This window comes from Eretmochelys imbricata, chromosome 10 (assembly GCF_965152235.1).
Source record: "Eretmochelys imbricata isolate rEreImb1 chromosome 10, rEreImb1.hap1, whole genome shotgun sequence".
NCBI lineage: Eukaryota > Metazoa > Chordata > Testudines > Cheloniidae > Eretmochelys > Eretmochelys imbricata.
This window is the reverse complement of record NC_135581.1, coordinates 31878900-31902833: the sequence shown is the minus strand read 5'-3', so window position 1 is coordinate 31902833 and position 23934 is coordinate 31878900. Positions and strand designations below refer to the sequence as shown.

Genomic DNA, 23934 nt, shown 5'->3' with positions numbered 1-23934 from the left:
ACAACATTAAGAAATATTGCAGATAAAAATTCTAACACAGGACTATTTTTAAGAGTACTCCAGTATTTTTAAGCTTCCTAATACTGAGGTAGCTAAACAAACTGATGACCAATCCTAGAAGAGGATTTATACAAATTTCTTTAATAGGGGATTTACTTGAATTTTTTAATGTGTATATTTGTATACCAGACTTAAGTCATAAAATATACAGTATTTTAACATAGCTAACCACTAGGTAAAGTCACATCTCCATAATAGTTTTGGAATTTCTTTCAGGGCATGTGAAAATATTCTGAAAAAACTTCCAATTAGCATTAAAATCAAGAAAAGACAACTTTCAATACAATCAACTGTCATGAAATTCCCCTCCAGTTCTGGAGACATTTTGACAGTGCCTTAGCACTTTTAACAGACAAGCATTTTGAGCATTCATTAGGTTAAGAGAACAATATACTTTAGTGAAATTAAAATCATAGTGTACAGATAATCATAATATACTGTCATTCCCAGGATATTTTGCATTATTTCTCAATTACACTCCTGTAATAAATGTGCATAATGTAAAAATGGTGTGTATGGTACAGTATTACTAAATATACCATTATACTTCATGGAATGGAGGGTATTTACTGACATTTCATGTAAGCTAACAACCATTATTTGCTACTGGCCCTGAGAACATTTCTAGTCACCACCTGACGATGAGAAATAAACAATATTTTTAAAAGTAATTTGAATCAACATGGTGCAGAAGGTGTTTATTTATGGAGGCAGGAGTAGAAATGTACTACCTCTAGTACCTACTTTTGTAATAAATCAATACAACTTAAATTCTTTAAAGACACTAACAAAAGTTTTGTGTTACAAAATAATACTGGTGAACTCAAAGACCTGAATGCTGTAAAGCTGCAGCTGTCTTACAAATAACTTCTTTAGATGGACTTATTCAATTGCATGTGAAAATATACCAAGGAAAATAATTATGAAATAAAAGCCTCTCTCACAAAGCTTACCCCACACAAATGAATACATCTTTCAGACAACTTTCCCACTTCTGTTGCTCCCAACTGAGCTGAAAAAATACAGCTAGAAGGTGCCCGGGCTGGCCTTCAAGACACCAAACAGTTTGTACCTCATCACAAAACAAAATAAAGTGGTAAACAATTAGGTTAACTGATTTTAATTCCTAGATAACTGTGTGTTTCAACTGTTTTTTGTGCTCATGAGACCAAGAGATAGTTTCTCATTACAACTACTGGATCAAAACATGCAAAACATTCAGTTGTTATTCTGAGGTTTGCCTGAACACCTGTAATTTAGTGTATTCTTATTTCATACTATGCCCCGTTTACAGTATGTTTCTCTTCCATCACTAGAGCAATGAAGTCATGGAAATAATCCGATCTTCACAATAAAGATTTCCAGCACCTAAACATCCAACATAACATTTTAACCTTTTCATTGAGTTGAACCTCACACTCCGAAACTGACACACGAGCCATTTTGCTCCCAGTTGCAAGCAAGGCTCCATTTCTCAAGCCCTGAGAAGCCCTGAGCATTTCAACTCCGGGGAAAGCTTGAAGGCACTGCAGTAAATCGCCATGCCTGGTGACTCTGGGCACAGCCCAGGTACATGGTGCGGAGACACATGCACAGTCTGAGGCCCCGATCCCGGCGGCTACGTGCTGTTCCGGCGCGGATCGAGGCCTTGGTGCCCAGACCCTGGATTTGCTCCCTATAATCCCTCCTAACTGGCCGGATAATGATCCTCCCCCGCGCTGCCCAGGGGCTCCCGAGTGGGCTGCTCCTTCTCCCTGCTGCTGGCCAGTGCCCCGGGCTCGGAGGCTCCCGCAGCCCTGGGCCAGCCAGCCCGGCAGCTCCGGTCGGGCGCTGCGGCACTGACAGGAACCATGGCTCCAACTGAGCGAGCAGGACGCGGGGCCGGGACCCTCGCGGGAGCTCCGCGGGAAGCCTGGCTGATCCCACCCGCCGGGGACCCCGACCCCCTCCTCCCGCCGGCCCGGCCGCAGCCCAGCGCCCGCGGGCGGATCCCGCACGCCCGGCCCGCTCCCCCGCCAGCGGCGGCGGCCTAGCGCCGGCTCGGAGCCGGCCCGTCCCGGCGGCCCCACAATGCGGCGGCCTCCCCGGCTCGGCCCGGCGGCCTCAGCGCAGCACGGCTGGGGCCTGGCTCCGGCCGCTCCCGTTCGCTCACCCGCTCGGAGCAGCCGCGGCGCGGGGCCCGGCCCATGCGGCTCAGCAGCGGCGGCGGCCAGAAGCCGCAGGCGGCGGCCGCGGGGAAGCAGCACAAGGCGGGCGGCCCGGGACCCCCATGGCCGCAGCCGCTCGGTCTGGCGGCGACACGGAGAGCAGCGAGCCCCGCACGGCTCAGCCTGCGCCGCGGCTCCAGCCCAGCCGCTGCCGGGAGAGACCGGCTCCGCCGCGCCCCCCGCGCCTCCGCCCGGTACTGCGGGGAGCGCGCCGCGCCGGGAGAGCCCGAGCCAGGGGGCGCAGGAGGGCCCAGGCCCCCGCCCCGCGGGCGGGCGGGCAGCGCCGTGCTGAGGAGAGGAGAGAGCCAAACCTGGAGCCTCCAGAGCTGCTGACCGTGCCCTCCGTGCAGGCCGGGCTGCACGCCTCCTGTCCCTTTCCAGCTGCAGGGAACGAAGCCGTTTCCAAATTTGGCAGCAGCGCTCTGCAGAGGCCAGCTCAGTTTCCCGGGTCATTTTTAAAAGAGGATATTTACCAACTTGGCAAGACAAACGCATACAGCTGCTCCTTTCTGAACCGTGGTCCTGGACAGGCTAACCTAACCTTGCGGGGTTCTTCTAAGCTAAATAAACAACCCCGCACTCTGGGAACGTCGCCGCCACAAGCCACTTCAAAAATTAAATACAAAGAGCTTCTCCCCTTATTCCTTGTAACCTCATCAGGCTCCAGTCAGAAAAGCCCCATCACTGTCTTCCCATTTGCTATGCTACAGGGACAGTTACCCCTGCAGCAGCTGCAAACTCCCTGTTTCTAATAAGGAACTGCCTCCAAGTCCAACCCTTTTCTCCCGCCTCCAACCCTAGGCCCTATGAGTAAGAAGGGACCAGGAAAGTGGAGGTCACATCATCAGAGGCCCCAGTTTGTACCTTTACTCTCCAACAGCAAACATCCCTCTGGTGCACCTCTGTGGTTTGCCAGATGGAAGCCCTTGTCTACAGGGCTGGATTAAGGCACAAAAGGCCAGTACCTAGGGCTTTAGCTCCTGGAGTCATGTGATTACATCAAGAAAAGGAGGACTTGTGGCACCTTAGAGACTAACACATTTATTTGAGCATAAGCTTTCGTGAGCTACAGCTCACTTCATCGGATGCATTCAATGGAAAATACAGTGGGGAGATTTATTTTCCACTGAATGCATCCGATGAAGTGAGCTGTAGCTCACGAAAGCTTATGCTCAAATAAATGTGTTAGTCTCTAAGGTGCCACAAGTCCTCCTTTTTGCGAATACATACTAACACGGCTGCTACTCTGAAACCTGTGATTACATCAGACTCTCAGATGTCATAAACACAAAAAGTTAACTTCTAGCCCTCCTAGTTCAGTAGAACAGTTTGTAAACAGGACGCAAGCGTAACTGATGTGGTGTTACCTGCCTGACTCTGCTGAGAGCCTGACCTAGTAACTCTGAGGAGGAACTGCTCCATACACCATATTATCTCTAAGACCCACTGCTCTGAGCGGCTTGGCCCACCCACCTCAGGTGCGGGGACAAGAACAGGGGCATCCCTGCTGCCACCTCTGCTGCTCCCAAAGGGAAGGGGAACCTGCTGCTGCTTCTAGGCATGGAGAAGTGGGCCCCATGCTGCTGCCTCTCTGGGGGCAGAATTGGGGGAACCCTGTCACTGCAAGTGGGGAGACAGGGCCTGATGTGGTGCCATTCCTAAAGGCCCAGATTCCCTTCATCCAGCCCAGCCCTTCTGGGGGACCTGACTAGAGTATCCACCTTTGCTGGATGGAAATAAGGGAAAACTATGTGAAAAATAAGGAACACCACTTTATTTTAAGGGACATTTTAAGAAAACACCATTTCCCTGAGCATATGTATTTTTCTCTCGTGCACATTTCTACTGCCCTCAAGAATACCATGCAATTAGTGTAAGCTTCAATGTCATGTGTAAAATGGTACTTATCAGTTTTAATACATTTCAGTACATGTTAAAATAAGGGAGAAGTGGTCCTCCTAGACCTGAGGAAGTCAGTTGGGTTGAGACTCAGCTGTCGGTCTTCACAAATGAGAGAGAAAGAGGCTGGGGGTTTGGATGGAGTGGATAGGGGAAGAGATCCTTATCCCCATAGCAGAGCCAGTTCTATGGCCCCAGTGGACAGCCTGGCTCCTGATTCCATCAGCTCTAACCCCAACCACACTAGTTTTCCCTTTTCTCCCCCCTTTTATTTTTATGATTGTTCCTACAATCTAAACTATCATAAAACTCAAAAAAACCCAAACTCAACACAACTTGGAATGGGGGTGCCAGCTACCCACTGAGGCTTGGAGAGCTGGAATCTGCCAGGGAGATGGGAACCAGTTGGTGACAGGGGCCCAGCTGTCATCCAAGAGCACCACTACTCAGCCCTGCTCTCTAGCCCTGCCCTGCTGCCAATCTGTGTTACCCATGCCCCCCTTAAGGAGTGTTGCTGTGCCCATGGACAGGAGGGGAAGCTGGCCTGGGAGGCACCAGACCCCTGCAGGAACTAGCACACACAGTCATGTGAATAACTATCACCACTGATGCCTATAAAGCGATATTAATAAGCAAAATCAATTGTTCAGCCCTTTTGGGACCCAACGCTAGATACACCCCTCTCTCCATAACAACCACAACAAAGGTAGGGCCAGACATGCTGCATGCCTTCCCTCCACCACCACCACCACCACCACAACCTGCCTTATCACGCTGCTGCTCCCAAGTGGGTCAAAATTCTCACACAGCACCTTAACACTCAGAGCCCCAATGCAGTACACTGCTCAACATGCTGGGAACACAGGTGGAAATGAAGCAATCAGTAGCTGTGACTGGCCCAGAAAGCAGGTGGGTTCTGTTCCCCTACTGAAAGGGGTATAAGTGACTCGACTGAAATGCTGGCTTGTTGGGTGACTCAAATTCCAAGGGTGAGGGGGGTAAAATAGTCTGTCCTTTTTCTCCCATTTATTCTGAACAGAGTAACCCAAACCAGGAATAAACCCTTGGAAAGGTTCTGGTCAGAACAATGCCCAGGAAAGGCTCACGCTTCAGAGACTTCTCTGTCTGCAGAGCTGAATCTGGGAAAGGATGTCTTAGTTTGAAACTGAAATACTGGTGTGGTTCCCAAAGTTCAGTAGGCAACAGGATTTAATGCCATGTATTTGCTTGAAAAATATTCCAAGCCTTACATGTGTGTCAGTGGATGAAGGGGTGTAGATACTTGCTTTAGGAGTCGCTCTTTTCAGGTCAACCAGCTAGAACTGGTTGAAAAAACATGATTGGTATTGTCTCTGATTTCCCTACTCAGTTGAAATAAATTCTGTAGCCAGAGTCAACATGTGAGCTCACCAAGAGGTGGCGCTATAGGGAGTACAATGTGAAAAAACAACCTGAACTATAACTCTGAGAAAGGCATGATGGGAACCAGGTCCTAGCTAGATATAGACTGTTTTTTAAAAACTATTGGTTAAATATATGTTACCACAGCTAAATTTGTAATGTTTCCAGGCTCAGGAAGAGTTCTGCACCACATTCTGCAAAAGTACAGAATGGTAGCTCTGTGCCCATCGCTCATTCGTGGGGGCTGAGGGTATTAGTTAAAGTCTCTGTTGGTTACCATGTGCTCATGGCTGAATTAGGGTTGCCAGGCATCAGGTTTTCAGCTGGAACACCTGGTTGTAAAGGGACCCTGGTAGCTCCGGTCAGCACTGCCAACCAGGTCGTTAAAAGTCCCATCGGCAGCACAGTGGGGGGTCGAGGCTAAGGCAGGCTCCCTGTCTGCCCTAGGTGCGCATGCCTCCTGGAAGTGGCCGCAAGGTCCCTGAAGCCCCTGGGCCCACGGGCAGCCAGAGAGGCTCCATGCGCTGCCCTCATGCCCGCAGATGCCGCCCTCACAGCTCCCACTGGTCATGGTTCCCAGCCAATGGGAGCTGTAGGGGCAGAACCTGTGGACATGAGGGCAACATGTGGAGCCTCCCTGGACGCCCATGGGCTGCAGGGATCTGGTGGCTGCTTCCTGGGAGCTGCGGTAAGCACCGCTGGGATTCTGAACCCTGATCCCCCTCCCACACCCCAACCCCGTGCCCCAGCATGATGAAAGTGAGAGAGGGTGGGGGAGAGTGGGATAGAGCAAGTGAGGGCAGGGCCTTGGAGAAGGGGTGGGGCCTCGGGAAGGGGCAGGGCAGGTGTGTTTGGTTTTGTGCCTTTAGAAAGTTGGCAACCCTAGGGTGAATAAAGCTTTTCCTGTTTAAAATGTGACTCTTCTCTGAAAAGTGACTATACAAAAGTCACATTCTGACTCCGCAAACCAGCTGTCTGGGCACATTCCAGTGCTGGCAAACGCAAAAGTTCAAAAATCCTGTGATAGCGCCCCCAAAATCATGAGTGGCTTAGAAACAGAGAGATTTGATGTGTAGGGTCTGTTTTCTGATGTTTGAATTCCCCAGAGGAATCGCCCCTTTTGTGTGTATGCACATGTGTGTGCCTGGGAGTGCACAGGTATAGGTATGTGTAGGCATAAGTGTGCATGCATGAGTGTGTGTGTGTGTGCACACAGGCACATTTCAGGAAACGTAATCTGAAACACAAGAACTACACACAGAACTGGCAGGCCCCTCATCCAGCATTTCTCACTGGCAGGAAGGGCCCTTCTTGAGCAGACACCCTACACCTTTCCCTGCTCTCTTCCAGAGACTTTCAGGAGCTCTTTCCCCCAAGTACTGCCCCCCACTTCCTCTCTACCCAGAGAAGTTTCCCTTTCTACAGCTTGCTCCCCACCAGGCCACTGGCCCTGTTCACCTCTCCCTTCTGCCCCCCATCCCAAGCCTTGCAGTTATTGCCTTCCCACCAATGGGCTCAGTTCCCTTTCCAGCACTCTCCCTCCTAATGGACAGCATTTCTGGTCCCTGCCCAGCTCCCTCACAGGACAGTGCCCCTGCTTCCTCTGCTGCCTCTCCTTTGAGGAGATGAAGAGATGCAAAGGGATGGAGTGCATAAATGTGGTGTTTAGGGCAACTGCCTGTGTGCCATTCAGTATAAATTACATAATTAGCTAATTTGCATGTAACAATGGTGAAAAAAAGAATAGAAAAACTGATATGGGATTAAATTGATAAAGAATTACAGGATACGAATAGAATTAATGCCCGTCAACATGGCTTTATCAAAACTAGGTCTTGTCTAACAATTCTGATTTCATTCTTTGACGAGCTATTACAAGTTTGGATGATAAAGGTAACTACATTGATGCAAATAACTTAGACTTTTGTAAGGCATTTGACTTAGCACCACATGGCATTCTGATTTAAAAAGTATACAGTATCAGTATGCACATGTTAAACAGATTAAGAACTGGCAGCTAACTGACAGAGCTCAAAAAGTAGTTGTGAAAGGGGTCAGCATGCAATGTGGGTGTTGATAGTGGGGTTTGACAGGGGTCAGTACTAAACCTGACGCTGTTCCACTTTTCATCTATGATCTGGAAATAAATACGAAATCACTGCTGATCAAGTTTGCAGATGACATAAAGATTGGCAATGTGGAAAATAATGAGGAGGATCTGGAGGGATTTGGATCACATTTTAAAATGCGGTTGAAAAATTGCAGGAGAGCTGGAGAAAATGCCTTACAGTGAAAGCTTGTCAAAAAGAAGATTGAAAGGGGACTTGATTACAGTGTATAAGAACCTTTGTGGGGAGATGGGATAGGGTGTGTACACCACAAAAGCCCTGAAGGGGTTTATGTGGGCCTGAGAGGCCAATTAACATACCTGGCAGCACCTGCAAGAGAGAGAAAGCCAGGCTGAATCCATATTGAAGCCCAGCTGGGGAGGGGGTGTGTAGTGATTATAAAGCCTGGAAGTTTGTAACAGAAAGGGGCTGGGCTAATGTCAGACCTCCAAGCGAAGTCACTCTGGAAACTGAAGAAGAGTCTATTGGAGAGGAGGAGAAACAAATAATAAAAGAGTAGAAGCAGATGACAATATTGGCAAAAAAGCAAAGCTGAGAAAGGAAATAAACCAAAGTGTTATAACTGTAAGATCCCTAGCCAAGCCAAAGAAATAAAAGACAGCGATGTTAACCCCGTGAAAGTAGCTGACTGGATTGGAAAAAAGCAAAGAGAATACAGTAAAAGCCAGTAGGTTGCACCATGCGGTTCTTTTAGTTGAATATAAAAATAAAAAGAGAAAGCTGATAAACTGCTAACAATGAAAATACTAGGGAAAGTTAAAATAAGCTGCCAGCTACCAAAGTATTTGACTGAAACAAAGGGGGTAGTCGATGGACTGCCATTAGAACTGCCCAATGATGAGAGAACAAAAAGCATAGGAGAAGATAAATTGTTAGTAAATCGGTGACTACAGTAATTAGTAAATGAGGAAGAGAAAGCAAGCCACCAACAGCAGAGCTGATTACATGTAAGGGAGGGATGCTGAGAAAGTTACACTATCTCCCCCTGCCCCCACTCAGGTGTTGTAAGTGCCAATGATATGGGCATGTAGCAGCCGTTTGTAAAGGGAAAACAAGATGCTGTAACTGTGTGGGAGAGCATTCCTGTGAACATTTCATAGAAAAGGATAGAGTTCAAATATAGTAACTGCAGTAGTCATCATGCACGGGTGTATTGCAACAGGGCAAGCTAAAGAGATAAAGAATATTAATAACATATCTTATGCTACAGCTGTAAGGAGACTCTAAAAGCATCAGGTGGAGAAGGAAGAGAAAATCAGCACAGAAAAAAGAGGAACTTTGGATAGAGCCTCACCCTATAAAAATACGATAAATACCACAAAAGGATGATCTACTAGTCGTAAAATAAAAAAGTTTATCACATTTATGATAGAAGTGATAAATTGCACATCACAAATGGGGGAAAAAAATCAGCAAACATGCAAATTATAGCGATGGGAGCCAAAAAATACCTGTATGTTCGCAATCTGGCAATGGACTGTATTCATGTGGTTTTCAGTGAGGTTAATGGTAAAATATGACTAGTGTGGGAATCTGAATCTTTTGTTGGAGCGCACAGAGTTTGATAGCACGTGGTCAAGAACTAAAAGCAAATATCCTGGAAATGAAAACTAAACCAAATGTCATATGTATCCAGGAAACACGGGTGTTTGAAAAGCAAGCTTTTCAAATTCCAGGGAATATCGCCTTTAGGCGAACCAAAAACCAGGAAGAGGTTTGTAGTTTCGCAAGGGAAAGATTAAACTACATAGCCACAGAGCAGAGCTCTCCAACCTTTTTAGGCCCAAGATCACTTTTTGAATTTAAGGGCAACCCAGGATCTACCCCCTTCCCCGAGGCCCTGCCCTGCTCACTCCATCCCCCCCTCCGTTGCTCGCTCTCCCCACCCTCACTGGGCTGGAGCAGGGGGTTGGGGTTGGGGAGGGGTGCAGGCTCTGGGCTGGGGCCTAGAGGTCTGCAGTATGGGAGGGGGTTCTGGACTGAGTCTGGGGCAGGGGGTTGGGGTGCAGGAGTGGGTGAAGGGTGCAAGCTCTGGGAGGGAGTTTGGTTGCAGGAAGGGGCTCCGGGCTGGGGCAGAGTGTTGGGGTGCAGGAGGGCATATGGGGTGCTGGCTCCGGGAAGGGGGTTGGGGTGAGGGCTCCCACCAGGCAGCACTCACTTCAGGTGGCTCCCGGTCAGTGGCGCAGCGGGGCTAAGACAGGCTCCCTGCCTGCCCTGGCCCCACACCACTCCTGGAGGGGGCCAACATGACCCTGTAATTCCCTGGGGGTGGGGGGCACATGGTTCGCACACTGTCCCTGTCTGAAGGCACCGCTCCTGCAGCTCCCATTAGCCACAGTTCCCCGTTCCTGGCCAATAGGAGCTGCGGGAGCAGTGCTTGCAGGCAGGAGCAGCTCACAGGGAGTCCTGCCCTCCCTCCAGGCTGTGGGGGGCATGCTGGGAGCTTTCTGGAGCAGCGTGGGACCAGGGCAGGCAGGGAGTCTGTCTTAGCAGCAGCACCGCTGCACCACTGGAGATCGCAATCGACTGGTAGAGTCTCCTGGATTGACCAGTCGACCACGATCGTTGGTGACCACTGCAATAGAAAATGAAGAAGCAAACCTAGCATATAATGCTGTTGAGATCCCAATGCAGACATCATATTTTCTTTAAGGATTAATAATATCTATAACCTATGTGGGAAATTAGAAAGTTCAGAGCTAAAAGAAATAGTGCAGAATGCTAAAAGATCTTATATTATATGTGGTATAGTAATAATAATAATTGTGGTAGGAAGAGAGCTTGAGACATAAGCTTTTCTATTAGAGGCCTTGTATGAGGCAAGACCTGCTCACAGAATCTGGCAAGAACAGGGCTGATATTGCAGCAATACATATTCCTAAGTAGCATTAGTCATGGAGCACTCACACACACATCCGCATATCAAGTGGTAACAGATCATCCTGATACCAAGAATGTTACAAAAACATTCCCCAAGAATAACAGGAACACACTGACCCCTCCTAAAAGATAAGGTCAGGATGAAAGTACTTAATAGATTTGTTTTGATTGAACCAACATGTACAAGGTGATAAGTGATAACTAGCCACATCGGGGGCAGTAACTTTGTTTGTATCAGGGTATAAAGATTTATCTCAGAGGGAGTATCTTTGTCTAGCCTAGGGAGGAACAGAAAGTCCCTCTGTTCACTGAGCTAGTCCATTGTTACAGGCATACATGTATTAGTGGTCCAGTAGAGTCTGTGGGATACTAGTACCGTGCTTCGTCAACAATAAACCTGGCCGGGTGCCTTCATCCCTTAACAGATTTTGCAGTCATTGAGCAGTTCGCTTAAGGTCTGCCATGCCAGCTGTCTGTGCAGGGCTGCGGCGGCACACAGAGGGAACACACACGCACAGACAAACATCTATTAACATCTAACCACAATAATAATAAATGATGGGGCAATAAGGCAACTGATAACAATGGCACATGCTTAGAGAAGTTCACTGATGAAAACAATCTAGTGGTTTTAAACAATGGCATGTCAACTAAATTTAATGCAACTGATGGTAGTTTTTCTTTCTTAGACCTGGGATTTATAACAGCAGACATTGCAAATGGAAAATACTAAAAATCTAAAGATAAGGCAATAGCACAAAGATTTACCAAACAAAAAACAAAAACAGTTGGAGAAAGTACTGTGGTAGATAAAGAAAGATAACCAGACAACAGAAATATACAGGCAAATCAGAAAAAAAGGAATGGAATTCAGACTAAGAATAGTCACATCCTAGTTCTTATTGGCACCAATAAAATTCTTAGAAGTTCTGATAACAAGAAAGCAGAAGTTTTAACAGAAACTTTCCGAAAGGTGAGTAATGATGAAAATCAAAGTGCAGGTTTTTGCTAGAGTAAAAGACAATTCATTGAAGGGAGTCATGAACTATTATTTAGGGGAGGTAAAGATACTGTCCTGAATGAATGGATTATTATGTGAGAATTTGAGATGAGCTATTGACATCAGCCAGAATACATCCCCAGCTAAAATAATATATGCACAATAATGTTTAAATCTCTCTCTGAAGGCAGTTTGAAGCTTCTCTTGTAATTATATAATACTATATGGAAGGGTGGGGGGGGAAGAGTGATACTGGTAGGATAGAAACATGCAGAAGTAATTCCAATATGAGCACCAGGCAAACAAGTGGATGCTTATAGACCTATTGCCCTTATGTTCTGTCTGGGTAGAACTGCGGAGAGAATGGTGAATGGAAGATCGGTTGCCCTTGGGAAAAAATGGCATTATAGATAAGATACAAGGTGGTTTTAGGAGAGGAACATGCACTATTGATCACACTGCTAAATTAGAAGATGACATACATGAGGCACGAAGGTTACAGGATAGCTGTCTTTCTAGATATTGAAAAGGTGTATGACATGCTCTGGAGGGAAGGCTTGTTGTACAAAGTAGGTACACTATGGATAAGGGGGGGGGAAATGTATGGGTAGAGACTTTTTGAGTAAAAGGACCATGCAGTTCAGAGCTGGGAAAGTTATATTGACGATATATAATACAGGGAAGTGTTATCAGCCCAACCTTATTTATTTTGATAAATGATCTCCCAAAATGAGTAAGTGCCAGAGGCAGGTGTCACCCTATTCGCAGATGATTGTGCTGTGTGGGTTAGGAACAGGAATACTGAGGTGGCAGAAAAGCGAATCAAACAAAAGTTAGGAGAGACCTTTGATTGGGGCAATGCATGGGGGTTCAAGTTCTCCATTGCCAAATCCAAAGGATTTATCTTTACAAAAAGGAAAATTACAAAGGAATGTAAACTGTATCTGTATGGAGAATAGATATAGTTCAAAGGTTTAAATTCCTAGGGGTAATATCTGATACTAAATTGCTTTGGAAAGATCATATAAACTATGTTAAAGATAAATGCACAAGTATTAATCTGCATACAAGTCTTGCTAGGACCAATTGGGGGGTGGATAAGAAAATGCTTCTGATAGTACACAGAACCTGAATCAAACTGGTTATTAACTATAGCTGCCACGCCTTTGGGTTAGCATCAAAACTGGAACTTAAAAAAAAATCAGATTTAATAAAAGCCCAGTCACTTTGAATTGCATGTGGTGCATTTATTACAGCACCTATATGCATGCTACAGCTAACTTCTAGTGAAATGCCAGTTACATTACCAATGAAATTACAGGACCTAACTTTCTGGGCCAAAGTTAATGAGAATTGCAATGATGAAAGTACCAAACAAATATATCAGGACTATTGGGAATTTGATAGGTTAACTATAGCACACTATGTTAGAATGTCACATACCATTCAAGTTCAAGTGTGGAGGCAGTAGCTGAAAGACAAGGAAAAAGTAAATGACGTCAAAACTCTTGGTTATGGGATAATTAGTTGTACATGGAAAGTTACATATCCAAATGAGGATTTAGATTCATTTTATAAACTTAAGGGTAAAAAAAAGAGACAGTAGGTATTAAAAGTGAAGTGTATATAGATGAAAAGTCGAGTTGTTTTTGTCAAATATATACAAATGGGTCCTAAAGAGAAAGGACAGACAAAGCAGTTGAAAATGCTGTAAGAAATGAAAAGATTGACACAGAAATACTCTTGAGTAATCAGGAATTCAAAAGTGTAATACATAAAATTTTAAAAGAGGAATATCAAAAAATATTGGATTAATGAAAAAAAGAAAGACTTTTTTTGAATTGTGCCCCAGAGTTGAGGATTATGACATACTTCAGGGGATGGATAGGAAAAGTGAAGCAATTTTATTTAGAGTATTAACTGGCCATGTTAACACATGTTAATAGTGAGGGGATTATGCACTGGAACAAGCTACCAAGGGAGGTGGCGAATTCTCGGTCTCTGGATGGCTTCAGATCAAGACTGGATGACTTTCTGGAAGAAGCTTTGGCCCAACACAAGTCATTGGGCTCTAGGCAGGGGTAAGCGTGCGAGGTTCTCTGGCCTGAGCTATCCGGAAGGCCAGGCTAGATGATCTGATGGTCACATCTGGCCCTAAGCTCTATGAATTTATTATGTACAATTCTGGTTTAAGGTCACCACACTCAGCCCAAAGCAGTGGTAGGGGCAGGGCATGGAGCTACACGGACCTTGGCTGTGGTGGCTGGGGAAAACCGGTGTCTGATGAGGTAGCTGAGAAGGGAGATGCTTGGATGGCTGGCAGCGATGGGGTGGGTGTTCATCAGCTGACTGCGGCAGATGTGCTTGTTTGCATGCACTGAGAGACAGTAAGGGCAGGGGTGAAAGGAAGCCGGTACGGGCCGGTTCGGTGTACCACTAAAAAGTGGCTGCTGGTACCGGCCCGTACTCAGCTGATGTTAAAGTGCTGCCGCAGCAGCACTTTAAGGACCCTGCTTAAAGCACCGCTGTGGCAGCCCTTTAACGCTGTTGCCCCTTTTGCTCCCCCCCCCGGCCACTGACTGGAGGGGGCGGGGGGGCAAAAGGAGCAGCTGCCCCGGGACCGCGATTTAAAAGGGTCCAGGGCTCCAGCCACCGCTACCACAGCAGTGGCCAAAGCCCCGGGCCCTTTAAATTGCTGCTGGAGCCCCGGGCAACACTGGCCAGGCAGCGCGGATGGGCTGGCTGGGGGATGCTGACCCTCAGCCCCGCCCCTTCCGCCCGAGGCGCCAGCCCCCGTACCAGTAAGCATTGAAGGTTAATGTCACCCCAGGTAAGGGGTGCTGGGCACAGAGATTGCAGCTGGAATGGGGGGAGGGGCTGCTGAAGGGACCGGGTGGTGGCTGGGGCCTGGGTTGGTGCTAATGTTGGGGTGTGTGGAGCGGCAGCTGCTTTAGTGCTGGTTTGGGTGTTGAGGGAGGCAGCACGGGGAATAGTGGCTGAGAGGGGCATCTTTGCTTGGGGCAATTGGTTGTAACTGGCTGTAGATGGGAGGGCAGAGCGCCTGGCACTAAATTGGGCCTCTCCCCTTGCCCTGTCCCCACTGCCACCCCTTGCCCTGCGGGTCCTTCCTGCCTGGGACCGAGCAGAGGGAGCAGTGAGAGAAGAGGTGACACAGCAATCCCTGCTGGCCAGCAGGTTCAACTGCCTGGCCTGCCCACTGCTCAGACAGGTGGTGAGGTTGCAGGTGGGCTTCCACATCGGAGTGCCATGTGAGGTAGATGCTGGGCAGCACAGTGGGCTGGGGGTATGGAGAAGGCACAAGCTCCTGGCTCACACTTTCCTCCTCTCCAGGGCAGGGCTATATGGGGCCATGCAAGTAGCAGCTGGCCATGGAGGCAGCAGCAGAGACATGTCCTGCACAGGCAGCTTGCTGCTGGGGAGCAGCACCAGCAGGAGCCAGCCCTGCAGCAGCCTCTGCGGACAGCATCCGGAACTGCAGGCCAATGCCAATGGCATCCAGTGACTAGAATAGAACTGCAGTGTCCCGCAGGAATCCTGAGCTGCCAGGAGCTGCTCTGGAGATCGCCAGCTGCCAAGAGAGTGCTGCACTATTGTGGGACTCATGACGGTATCATGAGAGTTGCCAGTGGTGAGGCGGAGTTGCTGATATTCACTCAGGAGTAACTCACTACAGTTTCCTACCCACCCTCATCCACTGTGAGAATGGCTTGGTGATGTTTGGGCAGCAACGCCTGTGCAACTGGCAACTGCATGGGGTGGCAGAGGGCATGTTCATAGCTGCCAGCTCCTTACAGCTGAAAGAGTGACATTTTTCATTGGTGACAAGACATCACTAATTCCCCCCTGTCCCCCCCAGGGCTCCCCCAGGCAGTGGGAGCAGAGGCAGGATCTTATTGCTTGAACCCCAGAGAAGCTGGGGGAATAGTGAGGCTATAGTGGTGCATAAGGCCTTTTGTTCACACTTACCATCCAATGTTTGCCACTCTGGTTCCTATAGGGCCCCCCGGCCTGCTTTGTGTTCCCAGTCTCCTTGCTGTTGGCTCCTACACATGGCACCCAGCCTCCCCTGCTCCTAATAAGGAGCCCTGTCTGTGATGTGGGTAGAAAATGCAGTGCTTCCCTTCTGATCACACACTCGCTCCAGGCTGAATCCTCTCCGAAGCCAGGCGCTGCTGTGTGCTGAAACGCACGCTTGCAGAGCTTTCTGTGCACTAGAACGCTTGCTACAACATTTGCAGCTGCAGTTTCTTGTTCAGCTAGACCAGCCATATTGTGCTGGGTTTCTCAAAAGCCAAAACAGCTCCCCTCCCCCACAGAGTGGCTCCAGCTGCAAACACACCTGCGGACAACATGCTTCTTGGCAAAAACCAGCATGCCCCTTTCTGTGTGCAGTAAAGGAGATGAAAGGGCCAGGGGAATCAATCATTCTCAAACTGCCCAAGGGCCAGAAATTTCTCTGCACTGTATCGATTCCCTTTTTAATGCTTAAACATTACAAGCAAGAGGTTTGCTCATCCCAGGGTATTGGTCTTGCACATTGGAGACCGCATTATTCTGGGGCCATTTGCTGTATCATTGATCTTAGTGTTACCCATACACCTCCCGGGTGAGGTGTTCTATCCGCTCTGGTGGCACGGAGACCACTTCGAGATTAATGAGGCTGCTACAGCCTTAACTAAGTGCCATGTGCCTTTTAGCTCATGCAGTAGAGATTCATACACTAAGCTCCAGAGGTCCCAGGTTCGAGCCCACCCGCTGATGACTGGGGTCTGTCAGTGTTACATTAGTACTGGTCACTATTCTCTGGCAGAAATACACCTGACGCCTAACTTAATCCCTTCCTTTAGACCCTTTCCCAGTGAGGACTCCCATGTCTCTTAGGCAAAAGCAACCTCTGCTAATGCAAGTACAAAGGTCTGGGCATCCTGAGCTCAGCTAAAATATACAAGGGGGAGACTGCACAGCTTGTCAAGAGGTTTCACTTGTGAAAGCAAATAGAGATGTTCAGAGGGGAAGTTATGAGCACCAGCCAGTTTGGGGATCTCTGATACATGTTAGCACTGGGCAGCTGTAGTATCAGACCCTAAACAGGCAGCCAATATTAAAGTCACACAGCCTTCTCTTTCTGCACTGGAGGGCAAATTCAATACAAACTCAAGCCAAACACTTCATTGGAGACCGTCTTTGCCTCTTCCTCTTTCAACTTTAAGTGCTATAACCCAGATCAGAGGCAAAGAATAAAGCAAAAGTCTCACTGGCTCTTGCTGGAGGCAGCTGCCTTTCACAAATCAATACATCTGAGTGGGAGAACCCGCTTCGCAGGATACTTCGGGGGTGTCACACTTAAAAAGGTAGACCTGTCAATATAAAAATAACCAATTGTAAAAACTGGAGTCTTCCCTCCCTGTCTCATTGATAACTCCTGAAAGGATTCAGATAAAGAACTTTCAAAATCTCATTTCCTGTTCACTCAGAAAGCTGTTCCTTTGCTTTTACCCTTCAGAGGTATAGACAGTAATGTCAAACTGGTCAGTTTCCCTTTCTGTTTTTAGTCAGTTTCACAATCTAGGTCTCCAGCTCAAGCTCAGTTGTTATATGGCAGGAGGTTACTTACAGAAAAACAAAAACAAAAACCCAGACCATTTGCAGATAAATCTTTAAACCATAGCTATTCTGGTTAGATTTTCTACCCTTTGAAACAAAAGCTAAATTTGCATTCTAAAATCAATGGACTTTTCCTTGATATTTTATTCTTTTCTCCTTGAAGTTTGCAATTAAAATCAGGGTTTCCTAAATGTATATTACAGCACCTGCTTACTAATTCATGTGAATGACATGGAGATCCCTTGTGAATTACTGAATTTTGCAAGTTAGTAAGCTCCTGCTCCTGCAAACACTTAGAACGTATGTAACTTTATTCATATGAATAACCCCACTGAGTTAAATGCAGCTAGTCCTGTGAGTAAAATTAAGCATGTGTTTAAGTGTTTGCAGGATTAGGGTATAGGTGACAAAATACCACAAGAGAAGGGACGGTGCATCCCAGAATGTACTTTCTTCAGTTAATTAGACACTTGCAGTTTGTTTAAATTACATATAACATTACTCATTACACCCACAGTAAATACTGGGGAATAGTCAGGTTTTAAAGATAATGACATCTTCATGATTAATATAAGATCTCACTTCAGCATGTGCAGAGTGCAGCTTTGTGAAGGAATAGAAAGAGGCCACCGATTTTTTGGATGAATTATAGGGTATGTCTACACTGCAACCAGAGGTGTGACTGCAGCATATGTAGCTTTGATCTAACTAGCTGCAACAACAATAGAGGGAAACCATGGCAGTGCAGACCATACAAGCCTGCCTGGAACCCTGGGTATATACTCAAGCAGTTAGCCCATGCTGTCAAGGCTTCAGCGCTATTGTTACTCCAGCTAGCTAGATCAGAAGTAGCTTGGGTATGTCTACAACTGCTGCAGTCACACCTCGTATTGCGGTGTACTGTGTCGACATATCCTGAATGTGAGCAGGTCTGGTTTAAGACTAACTAAGGCTTGGATCCAACCTACCAAGGGCCCTACCAAACCCAAGTGCCCCCCCCTCCCTTTATATGCTAAGCCAACAAAAGTGATTGTATACATTTTCTGCCCAATTCTAATACATGTTAATTTCTGCCTTGGGGTGAAATTCACTCCTACAAAGCTCCATGAGCCACTCAAGGCCCACTTAAGGCTTATTTTTAGGATTTAAGTGGGACATAAGTGGTGTGTGGGCATTGTGCTGTCAGTTTCACCTGTGGTGAATACTAATGATCAGCCAACAAGCATTTCACATCACTGTCCTAGTTTAACTTGCCTTAAGATTGCATCCAAGCATCCTGACCCCGTGCACATAGTGAACACATGCAAAGCCTATGTGTGTCAGGAGATTACTGTAGCTAGATTATAAAACTGTATGCAAACATCTGCCTGAGTTTGAACATGAATTTTCTTGGCAAGTGTTTGCATCCCTTCCAGGTTTGCTTTCCAGATCCATCCAGCCACTCAAGCCTCACTGGCACAAAGACTCCAGAGACGTAAATGAAGCTTGAGGGCTGACATATACTGCAAGTGAGTCTTGATGCATACATTTGATTGTAATACTAGCAATTCATGCTGTGCTGGGTAGTTGCACAAATCATGCAGTCGGGGAAGAGCGAAAATACCAGCTTTCTCTGGATCCAAACTTTGTGGGTTCATGGACCTCCCCTCAGCCCAAGCCCTGGTCTGTGGATCCTGTTTTAACTGCTCCCTGAGTATGAGGATTAATGAAGTGTGGGTTAATGAGGTACTGTTCTAGGATTAGATTGATAGCGGAATATAAAAACAGGTTTATGACAGAAATGCCCATTTACTCTTCATTACAGAGATGCTACATTTGACTATACAAATGAATGTAATGTGACATTGCAGGCTCTGGAACTTTCATTCTGATGTGCATCGCAGCGTCACTAGATGGTGCTGTGGAGTAGTTTTGCTCAGATGCAACCTTTGGTAATAGTTTAAAGGGAACTTTCAGGTCAAATTTGGTCCCAAATGTAGGTTTTATAAATAATAATAAAAAAAAATTAAAAAACCTGTCAGACTTTCATGCTACTGTAAAAGAAGTCTAATTGTAACAGCTATTTCAAACAAACATTGCCTGGCAGCATCTGCAACCCAGTATTGCTGCACTGTGCTAGGTCATAAGAATGTGAAGTTGACTAGAAACTGACTAAAAACCGTGAAACTGACCTGTCAATTTTCATTTTCCAAGCCTAAAGAAATGAGCCCTGAACTTTGCACATTTCAGCTACAAAACTGTAGTGCCTTGGGGTTGGGTGATGCTTTTATTGCTTGTACATTAAAAAAAAATAATAATGGCAGGGGGGGAGGGGGAAAAGAGAAGAGATTGAATCTAATGACTCAGTTCAGATATCCTGAGAGTATAAAGCCAGAAGGGACCATTAGATCATCTAGTCTGACCTCCTGTATACCACAGGGCCCTTGCATTTCACCCAGTTATGCCTACTATTGTATTGACCCCAACTGTAATAAATGAAAGGGGGTGTGGCGAGCTCCCTTTTATGGACACCCAGCCAGCCAGCTAGCTAGCTATAAAATCCTCTTAGTAAGCTGCTCTCTACTTGCTTTACCTGTAAAGGGTTAAAAAGTCCATAGGTAAAAGGAAGGGAGTGGGCACCTGCCAAAAGAGCCAATGGGAAGGCTAGAACTTTTTTAAAATTGTGAAAGAACTTCCCCTTTGTCTGTCTGTGTTCTCCTAGAGAGCAGAGACAGGGCTGTAAGAGCTTGGGCCAGGTATGAAAAATCATCAGATCATACCTAGAAACTACTCATTTTAAACCCCAGATATGTAAGTAGATCAGGAAGTGTCTAGGAAAACGCAATTAGGTTTCTCTCTTTTATTTCTTTATGGCGTGTAGACTCCTCTGTGCTAATCCCAAATGCTTTTGTTTTGCTTGTAACCTTTAAGCTGGACCTCAAGAAGGTTATTCTTGATGCTTAATTTTTGTAAGTGAGTTTTTTAAATCTAGCACTGAGAGTTCAAATGTATTTCTTTCCTTTTTTAAGAACAGGATTGGATTTTGTGTCCTAAGAGATTTGTGCACGTTGTTTAATTAGCTGGTGGCAACAGATGATTTCCTTTGTTTTCTTTCTCAGCTCTTCCCCGGAGGGATGGTGGTGAAAGGGCTTGCAAGTACCCCACAGGAAGGAATTCCCTAGTGCGCCTTCCTGGGTTCTCAAAGGGGTTTTTGCACTTGGGTGGTAGCAGCATCTACCCATCCAAGCTCAGAGAAAAGCTGTAACCCTGGGAGTTTAAAACAGGCCAGGCCTACAGAACTGGGGGCTCGAGTGGCCAGTATTAATTTTTAGAATCCCTGCGGGCCCCCACCTTCTGCACTTGAAGTGCCGGAGTGGGGAAATCAGCCTTGATACCAATAACTCGTGTTTATCTAAAGCATATTTTCCAGAAATGCATCTGGTCTTGATGTGATCGTGTAATGGAAAATTCACTGCTTCCCCTGGTAGATTGTTCTTGGGATTAATCACTTGCACCATGTAAAAATTGTGCCTAATTTCTAACTTGAATTTATTTGGCTTTGTCTTCCAGCCATTGGTTCTTGTTCTGCCTTTCTCCACTAGACTGAGGAGCCCTTTTGTACCTGGTATTTTCTCCCAATGAAGGTACTTATCACTTTAATCAAGTCACTTCTCAATCTCTGGTTTGATAAACTCAACAGATCACTCAAGAGCCAGGGTTGTTCAATAAGCAGACTGCGGGCCAAAGCTGGACTGCCAGATGCTTTTGAACAGACCTTGAAATCTTTTTATTATCATCATCATTAAGTTTTATGTTATTTCCTCTGGAGTCTGGACCTTGACTACTCCTAAACCAAGGAATGTGGACCTTGACAAAGAATAATTAGTTACCCCTGCTCTAGGACATTTTCGCCAGTTCTTGAATCATTTTTTGTGGCTCTTTTCTGCATGTCTCCCATTTTTCAACATTCTTTTTAAAAGGTTGATGTCAGAACTGGATACACTATTCCAGTATTGGTCTCAGAATGCTGTACACAGAGGTAAAAATCACCTCCTTACTCCCCGCTTTAGCCATCCAAGGATCGTATTAACCCTTTTTACCACAGCATCGCACTGGGAGCTCATGTTCAGTTGCTTGTCCCTGCTGAGCTCTAAATCCTTTTCAGAGTCAATGCTTCCAGGATGCAGCCCCCAATTCTGTAGGCCTGGCCTGTATTCTTTGCTCCTGAATGTATAACTTTGCATTTGTTGGTATTAAAACACGTTTTTGTTTGAATGGGCCCAGGTAACCAATTGATCCCAATTGCTCTCTCCGACTGCCTTGTCCTCCCATCATTATATTTATCATTCTGCCAGTCTTCATGCCATCTGTAAATTTTATATTTACTTCCAGATCATGAATAAAAGTTTTGAATGGCATAGGGTCTACTACTGATCCCTGCAGAACCCCACTAAAAACCATCTCCATTCCATGATGATTCCCACTGATAACTAGTTTGAGATAATTGTTAGCCAGTTTAGCCATTTAATATGCACTTTACGGATACTGTACAGTGCTAAATTATTCAGAATGTTGTGCACTGCTAAGTCAAATGCCTCACCAAAAAACCATGTCCATTACATCTCTTCAGTTACCTTTCATCAACCAAACTGGTAATCTCACCAAAGAATGAAATCAGGTTCATTTGACAAGACTTATTTTTCATAAAACCACATTGATTCGCATTAATGATATTACTGTTCTTCATTGATTGAATCCCATATGAGCTTTTCCATTATTTTGCCTGAGATTTTTGAGCCTAACTAGCCTATAGTTACCAGGTCATCCTGCTACCTTTCTGAATATTGGCACGGCATTAGCACTCTTCCAGTCTTCTGGAATTTCTCTGGTATTCCAAGATTTATTAAACCTTAACATCAGTGGGCTGGAGATCTCCATAGCCAACTCTTTTAGGACTCTTGGGTGCAAGTTATCTGGTCCTGCCGATTTAAAAATGTTTAGTCCTAGTAGACATTGTCTAGCACCCTCCTGTTACTAATGGACTGGAAAGTACGTACTCATTCTTATGTGATACATGATCCTGCTTCTTTCTAAATACAGAGCAGAAATATTTATTGTACACGTCCACTTTTTCTGCATTATTAACAATTTTACCGTCTCCATTTAGTAATAGGCCTAGGCCACTGCTAGGATTTCTTAGGTTCCTGATATACATTAAAAAACCCTTCTTATTCATAGATTCCAAAGCCAGAAGGGATGACTGTGATAATTTAGTCTGACCTCCTGTACAGCACAGGCTGGAGAACTTCCTCAAAATAATTCTTAGAGCAAATCTTTGGAAAAATATCCAGTCTCGATTTAAAAATTTCAGGTGACAGAGAATCCACCACCACCATTGATAAATTGTTCCAATGATTAATTACTCTCACTGTTAAAAAAAACCATGTACGCTTTATTTCCAGTCTGAATTTGTCTGTCTTCAACTTCCAGCCATTGGATCATCTCTGCTAGATAAAGGAGTCTATTACATATTTGTTCCTCATGTACGTACTTATAGACTGTAATTAAGTCACTTCTTAACCTTCTCATTGTTAAGCTAAATAGACTGATCTCCTTGAGTCTACCACTATATAAGGCAGGCTTTCTAATCCTTTAATCATTCTCATGGCTCTTCTCTGAGCCCTCTCCAGCTTATTAACTGGAATTGTGGACACCAGCACTGGATGCAGTATTCCAGGAGCAGTTGCACCCGTGCCACATACAGTGGTAAAATAACCTCTCTGCTCCTACCCAAGATTCCCCTGTTTATGCATCAAAGGTTCACATTAGCCCCTTTTGGCCATAGTGCCGCAAAGGGAGCTCATGTTCAGCTGATTAATCCACCATGAGCCGCAAATCTCTTCCGGAGTCACTGCTTCCCAGGATAGCATCTCCCATCCTGTAAGTAGGGCTCCATTTTTTGTTCTTATATGTATACATTTAGCCATATTAAAATGCATATTGCTCTCCAGTCCTTGTAATTATTTACCACTCCCAATTTTTGGGTCATCTGCAAACTTTATCAGTGATTGTAATGGGGGAAACTCACCTCTCACAAGTGCCTCCTATCAGCTGGGTGTGGTGCTGCAATCTTTTTTCCCCTATTCCTGGCACTCCCTGTAGGTTGCCAACCTCACTAGGTAGGTCTTTGGTGGCTCAGTCCTCCAGCCAAGTCACACAGTCAAAATGAATGAATCCCTTCCAGGGTATCAAAGAGTTCAACAAACTGTCAGCCCTCACCAGGATCTTCAGCCCCATCTCTGGGCCATTTAAATCCTACCCTTCACTCTGGCTTCTAAACAAGCCTTGTCCCCTTCTTGGAGCTTAGGCCACTTCATCAGTGGCAGAACCCAGGCCCACCCACTACTCCAGGTCCAACCTCCAGGTCCAGGACCCTACATACAGCAGCCACATACTACTGCCTCCAGTTCACAGCTGCTAATCCCTGAGGCTTTTTCCAAGGCCCCGTCTTCTCTTCCCCCTGACCTCAGGGCTGAAGTTCTCAGATCCTCTTCCTCACTATGTGCAAAATACCACTAGAACCCATCCTTTGGCACTCTCACACTCCTGTGACCAGCCAAAAGTCCCCATCCCTGTTGCTCTGATCCCAGCCAGGCTCAGTCCCTACAGTGCCTTTTATCTGAGCCTACTGTGTTCTGATTGGCTGCTTCTGTGTAGCCTTTCTAGGCAGGCCTGGAGGACTCATCTTCACTGC

General features: G+C 46.0%; 1 protein-coding gene across 4 annotated transcripts in view; it reads right to left on the bottom strand.

Moving 5' to 3' along the window:
• The window catches only part of AXIN1 (axin 1), a 172616-nt gene extending 170193 nt beyond the window's left edge, over positions 1–2423 (bottom strand). For 2 of the 4 annotated variants that reach the window (XM_077827638.1, XM_077827635.1), the window contains exon 1: positions 2213–2423. The gene's annotated coding sequence lies outside the window, so the exon portion shown is untranslated. Of the gene's footprint in view, positions 1–1013; positions 1133–2212 lie in introns of all 4 variants that reach the window. The other 2 variants (XM_077827636.1, XM_077827637.1) reach the window with 2 other exon arrangements.
• Positions 2424–23934: the final 21511 nt, after the last annotated feature.